Raw genomic sequence first — 17,650 nt, 5'->3', positions numbered from 1 at the left:
CTGGGTTTGGGCTTCTGCTGACTGATTGAGACTCTTTTATGTACCATCTCTCTGCACTCCAGGAAGCACCACATGGGATAAACATGTATGTCATTTATAGTCTGCCTTTCTCACGGGGACTTGGGGTGGGCTAGAAGCCAGTGCAGTCAGTAGGATGAGACTTCCAGGAAGCAGCGGAAGAGGACTGGGGCTGCAGAAGTCTGGAAGAAAGCAGGGATATTGGAGCATGACTCACGGGGAACAAGGAGGAAACGATGTTGCAGAAGGAGAACTCGGCTGCGCCAATTAAGAGTCCAGCAGCACTTTGAAGACTCACAAGATTTGTGGCAGGAGAGGAGCATTCATGATTTAAAAAGGCAAAGGTGGTCTTCTGTGCAAGCACTGAGTCATTACCAGCCCGTAGGATGACGTTGCATCAGGACGTCTTCTTGGGAGACTTTTTACGGGGTGGTTTGTCATTGCCTTCCCCACTCATCTGCACTTCCCCCCCAGCAAGCTGGGGACTCATTTGACCGACCTCGGAAGGATGGAAGGCTGAGTCAACCTGGAGCCAGCGGCCTGAGCCCAGCTCTGCCACAAATGCTGTTAGTTTTTCAGGTGCTCCTGGGCTCTGGCTCTTTTCTCGTGCTACAGACAGTCTAACAGGGCCAGGCGTCTTGATCTGTCTGCAGTGACCTGAGAATAAGGTCATGCACAAGGCAGCAGATCACAGGGACCATATACGGTAGCGAACTCAGTCGCATTTCCTTCCTTGAAGCATCTCTTGAACCATGATGTTATAATATAATTGCCCTCTCAACTGTCCTGCTTTACACAATGGCTGGAGGCTTTCCTGGCCTCCTCAGGTAGGGCATTCCACAAGGGGTCAGAGGACGACAGGGTGGGCACAACAGTTGTGATGGAGCACAGGAGGAGGGGCTGTCCTGCAGGTGTGAGGATCCAGGGATTTCAACGTGATGTCCAGAATCTTGAATTGAAGCCCGTAGCTGCCGGGCAGTCAGTGGAGGGACTACAGAGGGGGTGTAATGCGGATGCTCCTGACAGTGACCGTTCTGCACCAACTGGAGAGGAGACCTGTGTAGAGTGCAGTACAGTAGTCTAGTCTTGGTTTTACTGTGGCCTGGTTCTAGGTGACCAGATCAGCTGAGTCAAGGTAGGGCAACATCTTCTGGGCGAAACGAAGTTGGCAGGAAGTGTATTTTGCGGCCGCGTGAAGTTGCTTCTCCTGCAGCAGTGCCGGGGCCAGCGGAGCCCCCGGTCTCTCCACTGATTCTACAAGACACAGCTGAGCCCCATGAAGAGTGGTGCAGGCCACGCCCTTCAAGCCACCCAGCTTCTCAGTCAGCACTGCCTCCCCCTGGTCAGGATTCAGTTTCGATTGGTTAACTCTCAGCCATGACAGCCAAATAGTGGTCCAAGTCCTCTCCTGCATCACCGGGAAAGAGATACAGAACTGGGTATCATCAGCGTATTGATGGCATCCAATCCCAGAACTATCAGTGATCTCTCCTAAGAGCTTTCCCTAGAGATGGAATAGCAAGGGGGATAAGACTGCGCCTTGTGGACCTTGCTGCTGTGCGGCCAACATGCCCTCCAGCAACCTCAGCTGATGAGAGGCACTGCTTTGTGCTGTGAATGAGGAGGGGCCCTGGGAGCTCCGTGGCAGAGCATCTCCTTGGCAGGCAGAAGGTTCCAGGTTCAATCCCTGGCAACGTCCCCTGTTGGAAGGAGCAGGCAGTCAGGTGACGGGAAGGACCCTGGAGAGCCACTGCCAGGCTAAGTGGACAGTGCTGCCCTGGATGGAGCAAGGGGCTGGCTCAGCAGAAGGCAGCTTCGTGTAATGATAAGAACCTAAGAGAAGCCATGTTGGATCAGGCCAATGGCCCATCCAGTTCAACTCTCTGTGTCACATAAGAACATCAGAGAAGCCCTGTTGGATCAGGCCACTGGCCCCTCCAGTCCAGCACTCTGTGTCACATAAGAACATAAGAGAAGCCCTGATGGATCAGGCCACTGGCCCATCCAGTCCAACACTCTGTGTCACATAAGAACATAAGAGAAGCCCTGATGGATCAGGCCAATGGCCCATCCAGTCCAACACTCTGTGTCACATAAGAACATAAGAGAAGCCCTGATGGATCAGGCCAATGGCCCATCCAGTTCAACTCTCTGTGTCACAGAAGAACATAAGAGAAGCCCTGATGGATCAGGCCAATGGCCCATCCAGTCCAACACTCTGTGTCACATAAGAACATAAGAGAAGCCCTGATGGATCAGGCCAATGGCCCATCCAGTCCAACACTCTGTGTCACATAAGAACATAAGAGAAGCCCTGATGGATCAGGCCAATGGCCCATCCAGTTCAACTCTCTGTGTCACAGAAGAACATAAGAGAAGCCCTGATGGATCAGGCCAATGGCCCATCCAGTCCAACACTCTGTGTCACATAAGAACATCAGAGAAGCCCTGTTGGATCAGGCCACTGGCCCCTCCAGTCCAGCACTCTGTGTCACATAAGAACATAAGAGAAGCCCTGATGGATCAGGCCAATGGCCCATCCAGTCCAACACTCTGTGTCACATAAGAACATAAGAGAAGCCCTGATGGATCAGGCCAATGGCCCATCCAGTTCAACTCTCTGTGTCACAGAAGAACATAAGAGAAGCCCTGATGGATCAGGCCAATGGCCCATCCAGTCCAACACTCTGTGTCACATAAGAACATAAGAGAAGCCCTGATGGATCAGGCCAATGGCCCATCCAGTTCAACTCTCTGTGTCACAGAAGAACATAAGAGAAGCCATGTTGGATCAGGCCAATGGCCCATCCAGTCCAACTCTCTGTGTCACACAGTGGCCAAAAAATCAGGTGCCATCTGGAGGTCCACCAGTGGGGCCAGCACACTAGAAGCCCTCCCACTGTTGCCCCCCCCCCCAAGCACCAAGAATCCAGAGCATCACTGCCCCAGACATAAGAACGTAAGAGAAGCCATGTTGGATCAGGCCAGTGGCCCATCCAGTCCAACACTCTGTGTCACACAGGGGCCAAAAACCCAGGTGCCATCAGGAGGTCCATCAGTGGGGCCAGAACACTAGAAGCCCCTCCCACTGTTGCCCCCCCAAGCATCAAGAATACAGAGCGTCACTGCCCCGGACATAAGAACATTAGAGAAGCCATTTTGGACCAGGCCATTGGCCCATCCAATCCAACACTCTGTGTCACACAGTGGCCAAAAAAACCCCAGGTACCATCCGGAAGTCCACCAGTCTGATAATCTGATAGGCATGCAGATGTCAGGACTTGAGAGCCAGTTTGGTGTAGTGGTTAAGTGTGCGGACTCTTATCTGGGAGAACCGGGTTGGATTCCCCACTCCTCCACTTGCAGCTGCTGGAATGGTCTTGGGTCAGCCAGAGCTCTGGCAGAAGTTGTCCTTGAAAGGGCAGCTGCTGTGAGAGCCCTGTCCAGCCCCACCCACCTCACAGGGTGTTTGTTGTGGGGGAGGAAGGTAAAGGAGATTGTGAGCCGCTCTGAGACTCTTCGAAGTGGAGGGCGGGATATAAATCCAATATCTGCATCTACCTCACAGGGTGTCTGTTGTGGGGGAGGAAGGTAAAGGAGATTGTGAGCCGCTCTGGGACTCTTTGGAGTGGAGGGCGGGATATAAATCCAATATCTTCATCTTTTTCTTCATAATGGGACCGCTTTCATTCAGCATGAGAGGCTAGAGGCCATTCCAACCCTGGCCTGGCGCCTCCTTCAGGCCTTAACAAGTCGGGAGCCTCGTAGAGCCACTCTTGACAGGTGAGCCCACCAAGCTGTCTTTCCCAGTGAACGGCTGGTTGGCCAGCTCCTGCAGTCCCATCCAGCCCATAATCTCTAGCAGGTACCGGAGATCTAGGAAGTGCCTTTTGGTCTTTAAATGAGCCATATTGCAATGCTCCGGGTCACCTGATTGCAAGCAGTTAGAAGCTTTGATTGTTTATGGAAATATTTAGCGTTTGACCATGAAAAGAAACCATGTTTCTGGAAAGGTCTTCCTTTGTTGTGCTCATGGAAAATACTAATAGCTTTCATTTGTCTTTTGGTGCCCGACTGGCGGGGAATGTGTCTCTCCACAAAGGCTCCATGTCTGGCTCGGGCCGCTTACCAGCAGTTGGGAAGAAGGAAGAGGGCTCTGGGTCCTGCTCTCCTTGCTTGTCGGTTTCTTCTCATGACTTTGCTCAACGATGAGACGGCGGGTTTGAACGAGACCTGCCAAGGCCTCTTGCTAGTCGGAAGGTCCCCTTTTGAGTCTTCGGTGACCTCGGTGAGAAGGAATCGCAGCAAGGAGACATATGGGCAGACCTCTTCCCTCGGGTTGCATTGTCATCTTTCTTTTCAGTGAGCTCACCCCCAACCCTGGTCCTTCTTTTCCTCTCCACCATCTAACCCTCCTTCTCCCCATGGGACGGAACCTGCCCAGAGGAAGACCTGGGCTTCCCGGGTCACAACCACTATGACAAACTAAGTGGTGTCAAGATAGAGTTCAGGTGGGTTGCTGGGTTGCTCTGAAGCAATGGAACACCAACAGAGACCACCAAAGTTTAATTCTTAATGATAAGCTTTCAAGTGCATGTATCTGAAGAAGTGTGCATGCACATGGAAGCTCCATACCCAGAATTAAACGTTTTTGGTCTTAAAGATGCCTCTGGGCTCATATTTTGTTCTAAGTGGTGCCTAATGAGGGCTTCCCGGTGGTGCTCATGTGGACATTCGTGTCCACTGGATTAGTTGCTCCAGATGGCCCTTCAGCAGCTCTCCTTGGGACCCATGATTTTTTCAGTCTGCAGAGGAACGCTTGTGGGGAAAGCATGGGAAGTGTCTTCAAGTGGAATGCAAGGTCTGTGGGGACGTCGCTGGAAGTACCTGCAGCTTGAAGACTAAACTCTGCCTTTGCTTGTTGACCAGCCTGTCCCACAAAGTCCCGGTGGATTTTGGGCACGCTCAGCCCGCCTTGCAGGATAGGGCGGGGTATAAATTGCAAATTAAATTAAATTAAAATTTGCTTTTAGAACTAACATTTTTGGTGTGTAATCTTTCTTGGATATTAATCATGTTTGGCCCAATTCTGCAAAGAGGAAACATGCATTTTGATGCCTGCCCTCTCCTCCCCTCCCCTCCCCTCCCCTCCCCTCCCCTCCCCTCTCCTCTCCTCTCCTCTCCTCTCCTCTCCTCTCCTCTCCTCTCCTCTCCTCTCCTCTCCTCTCCTCTCCCTCCCTCTCTCTTGTGATGTTGCTTTCACAATGTTTTCACGGCAGACTTTTTATGGGGTGGTTTGCCATTGCCTTCCCCAGGGCAGGGTATAAATCTGTAATTCTTCTTCTTTTTAACTGTTGGTTCTGAACTTTGTTGGTCTTCACTTTGTTCTCCTGCTTCGGGACAGTCCCTCTTCTTTCCCAGCTGACCCGTGCAGTCCAGGTGAGTGCACCCTGGGCCTACAAGAGAAGCAGGAAGGGACACCCCCCACCCTGCCCCGTCCTTAGCTTTAGAACTTGCTGTTTGGCCTGTTGCTGCAGGAGGAAGCACACTCCTCCTGCCTGGTCTTTGGGCCTTTTCTGGTTTTGACGTGGGCTTCTGCGTGTTTTGGGAGAGCCTGGGGTGCTCTTTGGCACTTTGTCAGGTTGGAAGATCTGCAGTTGCTGCCCCCACAGCAGCCAATGGAGCAGCCCTTGTGGAATCTGCTTGCGCTCCCATTTTAAATGCAAACAGAGGCTCTTCCTCCCTGGTTTGTGCCCAGAGGAGTCTTTCCCCTCCCCCCCTTTTGCTGGGGAGCGCAGTGGATGGAGTGACATGTTCGCTGGACGTGGCTTGACGTTCCAGATGCTGATGGCTGCCCTTCCAGTGGCCCGGAACAATGTTTAAAAGTGCCGTTTGGACAGTTTTTAATTATCTGCAAGCCGAGGATTTTCAGCCCTTGTGTAATCTCCTGCAACACAGATGGAAGTGGTTGGAGGTTTTCTCTTGGTATGTATACTTTATAGAAAATTAGATTTAACTGTTGGTGCAGACAGCATCCTTGTCTTACTGTTTGTCAGCCTCTTGGCAGCAGCAGGGCTCCCTGCCGGGTTCGTCTGCCGGCCTCCGGGATTGCCCCGCCTCACTGTCCTGAAGGCTGTGCTGGAGGAGGGGCCTGGAAGCCCCCGGGCATCATGGTGGCCCTGCAGGGGTCCTGAGCCTGCAAGGATGTCTCTGGAGCAGGCCTTTTCAGGAAAGGACAGAGGGGAGCTGCCGAAGTGCCAAAGAGATGAAGGATTGGCCTGCCCAGCAAATAAGGTCACAGGAAGAGGCCCTCCTGGCTGTGCCACCAATCAGAGAGCCTTGTCTGGTGGGCATGTGAGAAAGGGCCTTTTCGGTGGCAGCCCCCTGGTTGTAGAACAGGTTCCCGAAGGAGATGTGCTTGGCCTCTTCACTTTCAGTCCTTAGGGGGCAGTTGAAGACAGCTTTATTTAGGACTGCATTTAATTAAAGCAGTCCTAAACTGTGTTTTTAAATTATGGGGTTTCTGGGTTTTTTCCCCTTCGCATTTATTTCTTCATATTTTTTGGTGGTGGAAAGTGCCATCAAGTCACAACTGACTTCTGGCCAACAACAGGGAATGGAGGCAGAGGCCTTCCCCTGACGCTTCCTTCTAGCACTGGTACCCAGAGGTTTAGTGCTGCCGAATGTGGAGGTTTCCCCTCAGTCCCCAGGGCTAGTAGCCACTGATAGACTTGTCCTCCATGGATCTGTCTCATCCCCTTTCCTGTGGCCATCGCTACACCCTCTGGCTGCAAATCCCACAACTGAGTCACTCTTTGTGCAAAGTGGTTGCATCTCGCCAAGCAGAATCACCCGCGTGAGCTTCTTGACAGAAGAGCAGGATAAAGCTGCTTCTCCTTGTAGCCTTGAATCCTCTTCAGAGCCCACTTCCACCTTGGTCTTCTTGCAGCCTCGCCAGAGAGCCATCACTCAGCCAGCTCTGGGGCTGCTGCCTGTGCTGTGCAAGTCAGAAGGATGTGCGGTTTTGTAGGCAAATTTTTTGGCTCAACAAGATCCGAGCATCACCACCTTTCCCCGAGAAACTCGTGTTACAGATTCATGTGAGCCATTCATCATGAGCCGAAGGTGTTTGTGGGTTTCCTGTGAACCAAACACTTTCACCTCTGAAGATCTCAGGGCTTCCTTCCTGCAGCCTTCTGCTGAACCCGCTCAAGACCTGCTCTGGCAGGAGCTTTCCCGGCTCTGTCCACACGTGCGGAAGGCTCTGGGCTCTGCTGCGGCCCCCCTGCGCTCCCTTCCCTTCATGCGCTCATCTGAGGTGTCTGTGGAGTGCAGACCCTTCCTGAGGCGCTGCTGCCTATGGGAACTCTTTGCACCTTTCGCCAGATACAGAAACTTGCAGAGTTAAAATGAACCTGATGAATAAGACGTTCTGCCTATTACATTGTGCTCTGTCATGAGCCCTGATGAGGAGGAGCTGGAAGGGTTAACAGGCCTGGAAGAGTTGCCAGCCAGTTCCTCAGCTGAACAAACAGCAGCTGGCCCATCAATCACTCTCCAGGTACCAGTGTCAGCTGTTGATGATCAATCTCCAAGCTCTCCTCCTCCCATCTCAAGAGTTCGAAGCAGGCTCCGGAAAGAACTTTCAGAGCAAAGACATGAGGCACGCCGATGCTTCAGATCTCTGAGCCCTGAGTTCTAGCAGAGTCACTACCATGCTGGGAGCAGGCTGATTGAGACTCCCATATAGCTCCCACCCAGGACCTGGTAACCTTGTGGAAGCAACAAGTCTATTTTCTGGCTTGCATCCACGCTCCTTCCTGATTCTTACCTGCTTGATTTCCTTGGCACCCTGACCTTGTGGCTTTTGGACATTGACTTCTGATTTTGGTTTGTGATTCTGCAATGGTGACTTGGCTCCTGCTTGACTTCCTGGACTTTGACCTTGGACTGGCTTTGGACTCCTGCCTGCCCGCACCCTGAGAACGCACCCTGAGAACGGATGACACTAAATTGTTCAGGGTGGTGAGAACCAGAGAGGATTGTGAGGAACTCCAAAGGGATCTGTTGAGGCTGGGTGAGTGGGCGTCAACGTGGCAGATGCGGTTCAATGTGGCCAAGTGCAAAGTAATGCACATTGGGGCCAAGAATCCCAGCTACAAATACAAGTTGATGGGGTGTGAACTGGCAGAGACTGACCAAGAGAGAGATCTTGGGGTCGTGATAGATAACTCACTGAAAATGTCAAGACAGTGTGCATTTGCAATAAAAAAGGCCAACGCCATGCTGGGAATTATTAGGAAGGGAATTGAAAACAAATCAGTCAGTATCATAATGCCCCTGTATAAATCGATGGTGCGGTCTCATTTGGAGTACTGTGTGCAGTTCTGGTCGCCACACCTCAAAAAGGATATTATAGCATTGGAGAAGGTCCAGAGAAGGGCAACTAGAATGATTAAAGGGCTGGAGCACTTTCCCTATGAAGAAAGGTTGAAACGCTTGGGACTCTTTAGCTTGGAGAAACGTCGACTGCGGGGTGACATGATAGAGGTTTACAAGATAATGCATGGGATGGAGAAAGTAGAGAAAGAAGTACTTTTCTCCCTTTCTCACAATACAAGAACTCATGGGCATTCGATGAAATTGCTGAGCAGACAGGTTAAAACGGATAAAAGGAAGTACTTCTTCACCCAAAGGGTGATTAACATGTGGAATTCACTGCCACAGGAGGTGGTGGCGGCCACAAGTATGGCCACCTTCAAGAGGGGTTTAGATAGAAATATGGAGCACAGGTCCATCGGTGGCTATTAGCCACAGTGGATGTGTGTATATAAAATTTTTTGCCACTGTGTGACAGAGTGTTGGACTTGATGGGCCGTTGGCCTGATCCAACATGGCTTCTCTTATGTTCTTATGTTCTTAACGCGACATGCTCAGTACACAGAAACCAGATACTTCTACGCAATTTAGAATTCTACCAGCACTCCTGTTCAGAGAGTTTGGGAGGCTGCAGCCCGCTGTTAGTGGACCCAAAAATGTGTCTTCCGCGGAGCTTGATCAAGTCGGCAGTCATGTCTGTCTGTCTGTAGCAGCAGCAGAAGAAGAAGATGATATTGGATTTATATCCCGCCCTCCACTCCGAAGAGTCCCAGAGCGGCTCACAATCTCCTTCCCCTTCCTCCCCCACAACAGACACCCTGTGAGGTAGATGAAGATATTGGATTTATATCCCGCTCTCCACTCCGAAGAGTCTCAGAGCGGCTCACAATCTCCTTTCCCTTCCTCCCCCACAACAGACACCCTGTGAGGTAGATGAAGATATTGGATTTATATCACGCCCTCCACTCCGAAGAGTCTCAGAGCGGCTCACAATCTCCTTTACCTTCCTCCCCCACAACAGACACCCTATGAGGTAGATGAAGATATTGGATTTATATCCCGCCCTCCACTCCGAAGAGTCCCAGAGCGGCTCACAATCTCCTTCCCCTTCCTCCCCCACAACAGACACCCTGTGAGGTAGATGAAGATATGGGATTTATATCCCGCCCTCCACTCCGAAGAGTCTCAGAGCAGCTCACAATCTCCTTTCCCTTCCTCCCCCACAACAGACACCCTGTGAGGTAGATGAAGATATTGGATTTATATCCCGCCCTCCACTCCGAAGAGTCTCAGAGCGGCTCACAATCTCCTTCCCCTTCCTCCCCCACAACAGACACCCTGTGAGGTAGATGAAGATATTGGATTTATATCCCGCCCTCCACTCCGAAGAGTCCCAGAGCGGCTCACAATCTCCTTCCCCTTCCTCCCCCACAACAGATACCCTGTGAGGTAGATGAAGATATGGGATTTATATCCCGCCCTCCACTTCGAAGAGTCTCAGAGCTGCTCATAATCTCCTTTCCCTTCCTCCCCCACAACAGACACCCTGTGAGGTAGATGAAGATATGGGATTTATATCCCGCCCTCCACTCCGAAGAGTCTCAGAGCGGCTCACAATCTCCTTTCCCTTCCTCCCCCACAACAGACACCCTGTGAGGTAGATGAAGATATTGGATTTATATCCCGCCCTCCACTCCGAAGAGTCTCAGAGCGGCTCACAATCTCCTTTACCTTCCTCCCCCACAACAGACACCCTGTGAGGTAGATGAAGATATTGGATTTATATCCCGCCCTCCACTCCGAAGAGTCCCAGAGCGGCTCACAATCTCCTTTCCCTTCCTCCCCCACAACAGACACCCTGTGAGGTAGATGAAGATATTGGATTTATATCCCGCCCTCCACTCCGAAGAGTCTCAGAGCGGCTCACAATCTCCTTTCCCTTCCTCCCCCACAACAGACACCCTGTGAGGTAGATGAAGATATTGGATTTATATCCCGCCTTCCATTTCGAAGAGTCTCAGAGGGTCTCACAATCTCCTTCCCCTTCCTCCCCCACAACAGACACCCTGTGAGGTAGATGAAGATATTGGATTTATATCCCGCCCTCCACTCCGAAGAGTCTCAGAGCGGCTCACAATCTCCTTTACCTTCCTCCCCCACAACAGACACCCTGTGAGGTAGATGAAGATATTGGATTTATATCCCGCCCTCCACTCCGAAGAGTCCCAGAGCGGCTCACAATCTCCTTCCCCTTCCTCCCCCACAACAGACATCCTGTGAGGTAGATGAAGATATGGGATTTATATCCCGCCCTCCACTCCGAGGAGTCTCAGAGCGGCTCACAATCTCCTTTCCCTTCCTCCCCCACAACAGACACCCTGTGAGGTAGATGAAGATACTGGATTTATATCCCGCCCTCCACTCCGAAGAGTCTCAGAGCGGCTCACAATCTCCTTTCCCTTCCTCCCCCACAACAGACACCCTGTGAGGTAGATGAAGATATTGGATTTATATCCCGCCCTCCACTCCGAAGAATCTCAGAGCGGCTCACAATCTCCTTTCCCTTCCTTCCCCACAACAGACACCCTGTGAGGTGGGTGGGGCTGGAGAGGGCTCTCCCAGCAGCTGCCCTTTCAAGGACAACCTCTGCCAGAGCTATGGCTGCCCCAAGGCAATTCCAGCAGGCTGCAAGTGGAGGAGTGGGGAATCAAACCTGGTTCTCCCAGATAAGAGAGCTATGGTTGACCCAAGGCCATTCCAGCAGGTGCAAGTGGAGGAGTGAGGAATCAAGCCCGGTTCTCCCAGATAAGAGAGCTATGGCTGACCCAAGGCCATTCCAGCAGGTGCAAGTGGAGGAGTGGGGAATCCAACCCGGTTCTCCCAGATAAGAGAGCTATGGCTGACCCAAGGCCATTCCAGCAGGTGCAAGTGGAGGAGTGGGGAATCAAACCTGGTTCTCCCAGATAAGAGAGCTATGGCTGACCCAAGGCCATTCCAGCAGGTGCAAGTGGAGGAGTGGGGAATCCAACCCGGTTCTCCCAGATAAGAGAGCTATGGCTGACCCAAGGCCATTCCAGCAGGTGCAAGTGGAGGAGTGGGGAATCAAGCCCGGTTCTCCCAGATAAGAGAGCTATGGCTGACCCAAGGCCATTCCAGCAGGTGCAAGTGGAGGAGTGGGGAATCAAGCCCGGTTCTCCCAGATAAGGGAGCTCTGGCTGACCCAAGGCCATTCCAGCAGATGCAAGTGGAGGAGTGGGGAATCAAACCTGGTTCTCCCAGATAAGAGTCCGCACACTTAACCACTACACCAAACTGGCTCTCAGCCCTGAGTTCAGCAGAAAAGAGCCAGAGCCCAGGGGCACTTCGAAGTGAGCCCTCCTCCCCTGCAGCCACACCTTTTGTTAGTCTTTGAGGTGCTCCTGCACTCTGGCTCTTTCCTGCTGTAAAGACATTCTGCAAAAGCCATTTTACTGCTGTGGGGACTCTGTGTGATTTTTCCTGGTAGCTAGATCTCTGGCGCAGAGTGGTAAAGCTGCAGTACTGCAGTTTGAACTCTCTGCTCACGACCTGAGTTCGATCCCCGGCGGATGCTGGGTTTTCATGTAGCCGGCTCCAGGTTGACTCAGCCTTCCATCCTTCCGAGGTCGGTCAAATGAGTCCCCAGCTTGCTGGGGGGAAAGCGTGGAGGACTGGGGAAGGCAATGGCAAACCACCCTGTAAAAAGTCTGCCGTGAAAACGCTGTGAAAGCAACGTCACCCCAGAGTTGGAAACGACTGGTGCTTGCACAGGGGACTACCTTTTTTTTCTTTTTAGTTTTCTGGCACCACACATTCTCTCTACATATAAAGGCCAACCTCAGTGCTTGATTTGGCTGAAAGAGTTAAAGCTGCCTTTGAGTTCAGAGCATGTACCATGGGGGAGGAACTCTCTGGGCACGTTCAGAGTCCTCCCATACCACTAAATCTTGGCTTCCAGGTGGCATGTGGGAAGGGGGCAAAGCTTGAGTGGTGGAACACATGCTCTGAAGGCCGAAGATCTCCTGGTGTAGCTGGCATCTCTGACTGCAAGACTCTCCGCTCTGGTGAAGTTTGGAAGATCTTTCCCTGAGGCCAGATCCAGTTGGAGTAGGTGCTGGTGGTCCAGGTGGACCAAGGAGACAGTCTGAGGAAGGCTGCCTGTCCTTGCGAGCTGAGCTGCGGTCTTTTTTTCTGAACGGTTTCTGGGATGGCTGCTTTGGAGAGAAGCCTCTCCAGACCAGTCAAGGGGGGGTGTGCTGAGCGTTACGTTTCAGGGGGCTGCAGAGGTGCTGGGAGATGGATTTGCTGATGCTGCCATGTTTCTGATTTCTAGGCAGACACCACCAGAGGTTTTTGTGCCTCTCCATTTCCCCGCTGCTTCTCCTTCCCCCCGCATCACAGGATCAGAGCGCAAATGTGCTTATTATCTCAGAAACACTCTCTTTATTTGAACACTTCTTGGCTTTCTGTGGAAAACCTCAACGTGTTTGTTTAAAAGGAATTCTATGCCTTTACGTCTGTGTTTATAACACTTATAATTTATAGGAATGGATTAACAGGTACTCCTCTGTATGGTTTTTAGGACCTCAGCAAAGAAGCAGAAAACCCCTCCGATTTCCACTGCTCTTCCTGGCTCATGTTCTCAAGCTGTGAAAAGAGAGCCCCCTTCAGTGTGGGGGTGGGGGGGGCATTCGGCCCTGTGGCTTCCTGTGCCTGAAGCGAAGGAGTCTCTTCCCAAAGAATGTCCCGGTCATTTCTCCATGGTCAGACTCAGCCAGAGCACTCCACAACCTGTAGGGCCAATAAGTGTGGGACGGAGGTCAGGAGATCAGAACAAGGATCTCTCCCCCAGGCTCCAACTGCCCACGCCAGCTGCAAAGCATGGCAGGGGTGGCCCCTTTGGAGGCCAGCCCGAAGTCCTCCACCCCTCAGACCACTGACCTCCCAGTGTCCGGTCTCAGAGAGGCTGAAGGAGATTGTCCCCCTCGTGCTGCTTGGGGTACAAGTTCACGGTAAGGGCTGGGCCAGGTTCCCCTCGGGGGATTTAGGAAGGATGGCCATCCCAGGGTGGGGGGCTCTGAGGAATTAGGTAGAAGCTGCGGCCTGAAAGTCTTTCCCTCCCAAGGCTGCATCTGCGGAGGTGCCTCCATTGGGTGGTCTGCATAAATTGGCCTGAATGCCCTGGACGTAGCCTCTCTCTGCAGAGAGGGCATGGGCCACGATCCCTTATATGGGCTCCCCTGCTGGAAGCCATCTGGTTGCATCCTGACCCCCTTCTTCGCAGCACCCATCCTGCCTCCTGACTTGGATAGGAGGAGTCTCCATTCTGACTGGTTTGAAAGCTGCCTTGTGCAGGGGGCTGGACTAGATTGTCCTGGGGGGTCCTTCCAACTCTGATTCAAGGCATGGCCTTGGGTCAGCCAGAGCTCTCGCAGAGGTTGTCCTTGAAAGGGCAGCTGCTGTGAGAGCCCTCTCAGCCCCACCCACCTCACAGGGGGGGGTCTGTTGTGGGGGGGGGAAGGTAAAGGAGATTGTGACTGCTCTGAGACTCTTCGGAGTGGAGGGCGGGATATAAATCCAATATCATCTACCTCACAGGGTATCTGTTGTGGAGGGGGGGAAGGTAAAGGAGATTGTGAATTTTAATGTGAATTTAATGTTTTTATTACTGTATTGTTTACTTGAAATGCTGTTAGCCGCCCTGAGCCTGCTTCGGTGGGGGAGGGCGGGATATAAATAAAATTTTACATTACATTACATTGTGAGCCGCTCTGAGACTCTTCGGAGTGGAGGGCGGGATATAAATCCAATATCTTCTTCTTCTAGTTTTTGATGAAGGCAGGAGCTTTGGCTTTGAAATCTGGTTGGTCTCTGAGGTGCTCCTGAACTTGAACCCAGCTCTTCCTTCTGGGCATGATCTGTCCAGCATGGGAGGGGCTAGGGGGGGCATTTCTCCAGCCCCACTTCAGGCCCGAAGGTTGCCAAGCCCTGTTCTTGAGACAAAGGGGAAAAAAGAGGAGGAGGAAGAGGGAGCTGTGGCCTCTCCAGAGCCAGTTTCGGTAGGAGTGTAGGCCAGCAGAGCCCAGCAGCCCCCTCGGATGCACCAGACGCCTCATCCTCCCTCCTGGCTTTGTGCACCTTCCTGCTTGGATCCCATGGAACTCCAGACCAGAACTAAGGACTTGAAGGGCTGCTGTGAGCCTGACTCCTGACCAGCCGCTGTCCCCTAGCCTGGCCCACCCTGTGGGGCTGCCTTGAGGTGTGGGGGGCTGACAGCACAGGCTCCCTGGGGGTAGGACATGGGTTGACACCTGGGAATCAGGAGACTCAACAGCCATCCTGTGATCTCGTGCTGATGGGAGAAGAGCTGCGTCTTTGCCTAAGAGGCATGGTCCTGGAATGGAGACGCCCAATGTGACCCTTTCTCACAATACAAGAACTCGCGGACATTCAATGAAATTGCTGAGCAATCAGGTTAGAATGGATAAAAGGAAGTCCTTCTTCACCCAAAGGGTGATTAACACGTGGAATTCACTGCCACAGGAGGTGGTGGCGGCTACAGGCACAGACAGCTTCAGGAAGGGACTGGATAAGCATACGGAGCAGAGGTCCATCAGTGGCTCTTAACCACAGCATATTGTTGGAACTCTGTCTGGAGTAAGTGATGCTCTGTATTCTTGGTGCTTTGGGGGGGGGGGGGGCGGGGCAACAGTGGGAAGACTTCTAGTGTCCTGTTCCCACCTGTGGACCTCCTGATGGCACTTGGGTTTTTTTGGGCCCTGTGTGACACAGAGTGTTGGGCTAGAGGGGCCATTGGCCTGATCCAACATGGCTTCTCTTATGTTCTTATGATGCCTAATCCAGCATGGCTTCTCTTAAGTTCTTATGTCTGGGGCAGTGATGCTCTGTATTCTTGGTGCTTGAGGGGGGCACAGTGGGAGGGCTTCTAGTATCCTGGCCCTACTGGTGGACCTCCTGATGGCACCTGGGTTTTTGGCCACTGTGTGACACAGAATGTTGGATTGGATGGGCCATTGGTCTGATCCAACATGGCTTCTCTTATGTTCTTATGCTTGAGGTAATGATGCTCTGTATTCTTGGTGCTTGGGGGGGACACAGTGGAAGGGGTTCTAGCCCCACTGATGGACCTCCTGATGGCACTTGGGTTTTTTTGGCCACTGTGTGACACAGAGTGTTGGACTGGATGGGCCATTGGCAGCAGCAGAACTTTGGAACACCCTCCCAGAAGCTATAAGGGCCCTGCGGGATTTGTCTGCGTTCCGCAGGGCCAGTAAGACCGAATTGTTTAAACAGGCTTTTGCGGTTTGATCGAAAAAGGGCTGCCACCGGACATCCTACAGAATGCTGGTGATCATAGTCGAGAAGTCACTCCGCCTATACTGGACTGAAATAGCGCTATAGAATGGTTTTAAAGTTGATATATGTAAATTATGGTTTTATATGTTTTATTGGATTGATTGTTTTTATAATGTTGTGAGCCGCCCTGAGTCCGCTTGCGGAGAGGGCGGGATATAAATGCGAAGTAATAAATAAATAAATAAATAAAGAATGTTGGACTGGAGGGGCCATTGGCCTGATCCAACAGGGCTTCTCTTCTGTTCTTTTGTGACACAGAGTGTTGGACTGGATGGACCACTGGCCTGATCCAACAGGGCTTCTCTTCTGTTCTTATGTGACACAGAGTGTTGGACTGGATGGGCCATTGGCCTAATCCAACATGGCTTCTCTTCTGTTCTTTTGTGACACAGAGTGTTGGACTGGATGGACCACTGGCCTGATCCAACAGGGCTTCTCTTACGTTCTTATGTGACACAGAGTGTTGGACTGGATGAGCCATTGGCCTGATCCAACATGGCTTCTCTTCTGTTCTTTTGTGACACAGAGTGTTGGACTGGATGGACCACTGGCCTGATCCAACAGGGCTTCTCTTACGTTCTTATGTGACACAGAGTGTTGGACTGGATGGGCCATTGACCTGATCCAACAGGGCTTCTCTTACGTTCTTATGTGACACAGAGTGTTGGACTGGATGAGCCATTGGCCTGATCCAACATGGCTTCTCTTCTGTTCTTTTGTGACACAGAGTGTTGGACTGGATGGGCCATTGGCCTGATCCAACAGGGCTTCTCTTACATTCTTATGTGACACAGAGTGTTGGACTGGATGAGCCATTGGCCTGATCCAACAGGGCTTCTCTTATGTTCTTATGTGACACAGAGTGTTGGACTGGATGGACCACTGGCCTGATCCAACAGGGCTTCTCTTCTGTTCTTATGTGACACAGAGTGTTGGACTGGATGAGCCATTGGCCTGATCCAACATGGCTTCTCTTCTGTTCTTTTGTGACACAGAGTGTTGGACTGGATGGACCACTGGCCTGATCCAACAGGGCTTCTCTTCTGTTCTTATGTGACGCAGAGTGTTGGACTGGATGGGCCACTGGCCTGATCCAACACAGCTTCTCTTATGTTCTTATGTGATACAGAGTATTGGACTGGAGGGGCCACTGGTCTGATCCAACAGGGCTTTTCTTATGTGATACAGAGTGTTGGACTGGATGGGCCATTGGCCTGATCCAACAGGGTTTCTCTGATGTTCTTATGTGACACAGAGTGTTGGACTGGATGGGCCACTGGCCTGATCCAACAGGGCTTCTCTTATATTCTTATGTGACACAGAGTGTTGGAGTGGATGGGCCATTGGCCTGATCCAACAGGGCTTCTCTTTATGTTCTTATGTGACACAGAGTGTTTGACTGGAGGGGCCATTGGCCTGATCCGACATGGCTTCTCTTATGTTTTTATGTGACACAGAGTGTTGGACTGGATGGGCCATTGGCCTGATCCAACAGGGCTTCTCTTATGTTCTTATGTGGCACAGAGTGTTTGACTGGAGGGGCCACTGGCCTGATCCAACAGGTCTTCTCTTCTGTTCTTACGATGCCTCCGCTTGGCACCAGAACACCCTCTTCCAGCAGCAGCTGGTGGACTGAGGCCTGCAGTGCCATGCCAGCCTCCCCTGGATCGGCTGTGCAGCTGCAGATGCTGCTTGGCTCGCTTCGCCTTCTCTGGCACTGCTATCGGCTGCTAATCGCTGGGTGTCCCTGCAGCCAGCCCCCCCCTCCTGCCCCCGGTTGTGCCGTAGAAGCAGCCAGCAGGATAAGCAAACATCCTGTCCTGTCCTGAGCGGGCTTCAGGCTCTCCGGCTCGTGTTC

At 52.1% G+C, this 17,650-nt stretch overlaps 1 protein-coding gene across 1 annotated transcript in view; it reads left to right on the top strand.

Annotated features, from left to right (window-relative positions):
• Positions 1 to 17,650, top strand: part of EXOC6B (exocyst complex component 6B) — a 327,565-nt gene that overhangs the window by 59,430 nt on the left and 250,485 nt on the right. The window lies entirely within an intron of this gene.

Source organism: Heteronotia binoei, chromosome 9 (assembly GCF_032191835.1).
Source record: "Heteronotia binoei isolate CCM8104 ecotype False Entrance Well chromosome 9, APGP_CSIRO_Hbin_v1, whole genome shotgun sequence".
NCBI classification, from domain to species: Eukaryota; Metazoa; Chordata; class Lepidosauria; order Squamata; family Gekkonidae; genus Heteronotia; species Heteronotia binoei.
Note: the sequence above shows the minus strand (reverse complement) of the source record. Positions and strands in the feature narration are given on the sequence as shown.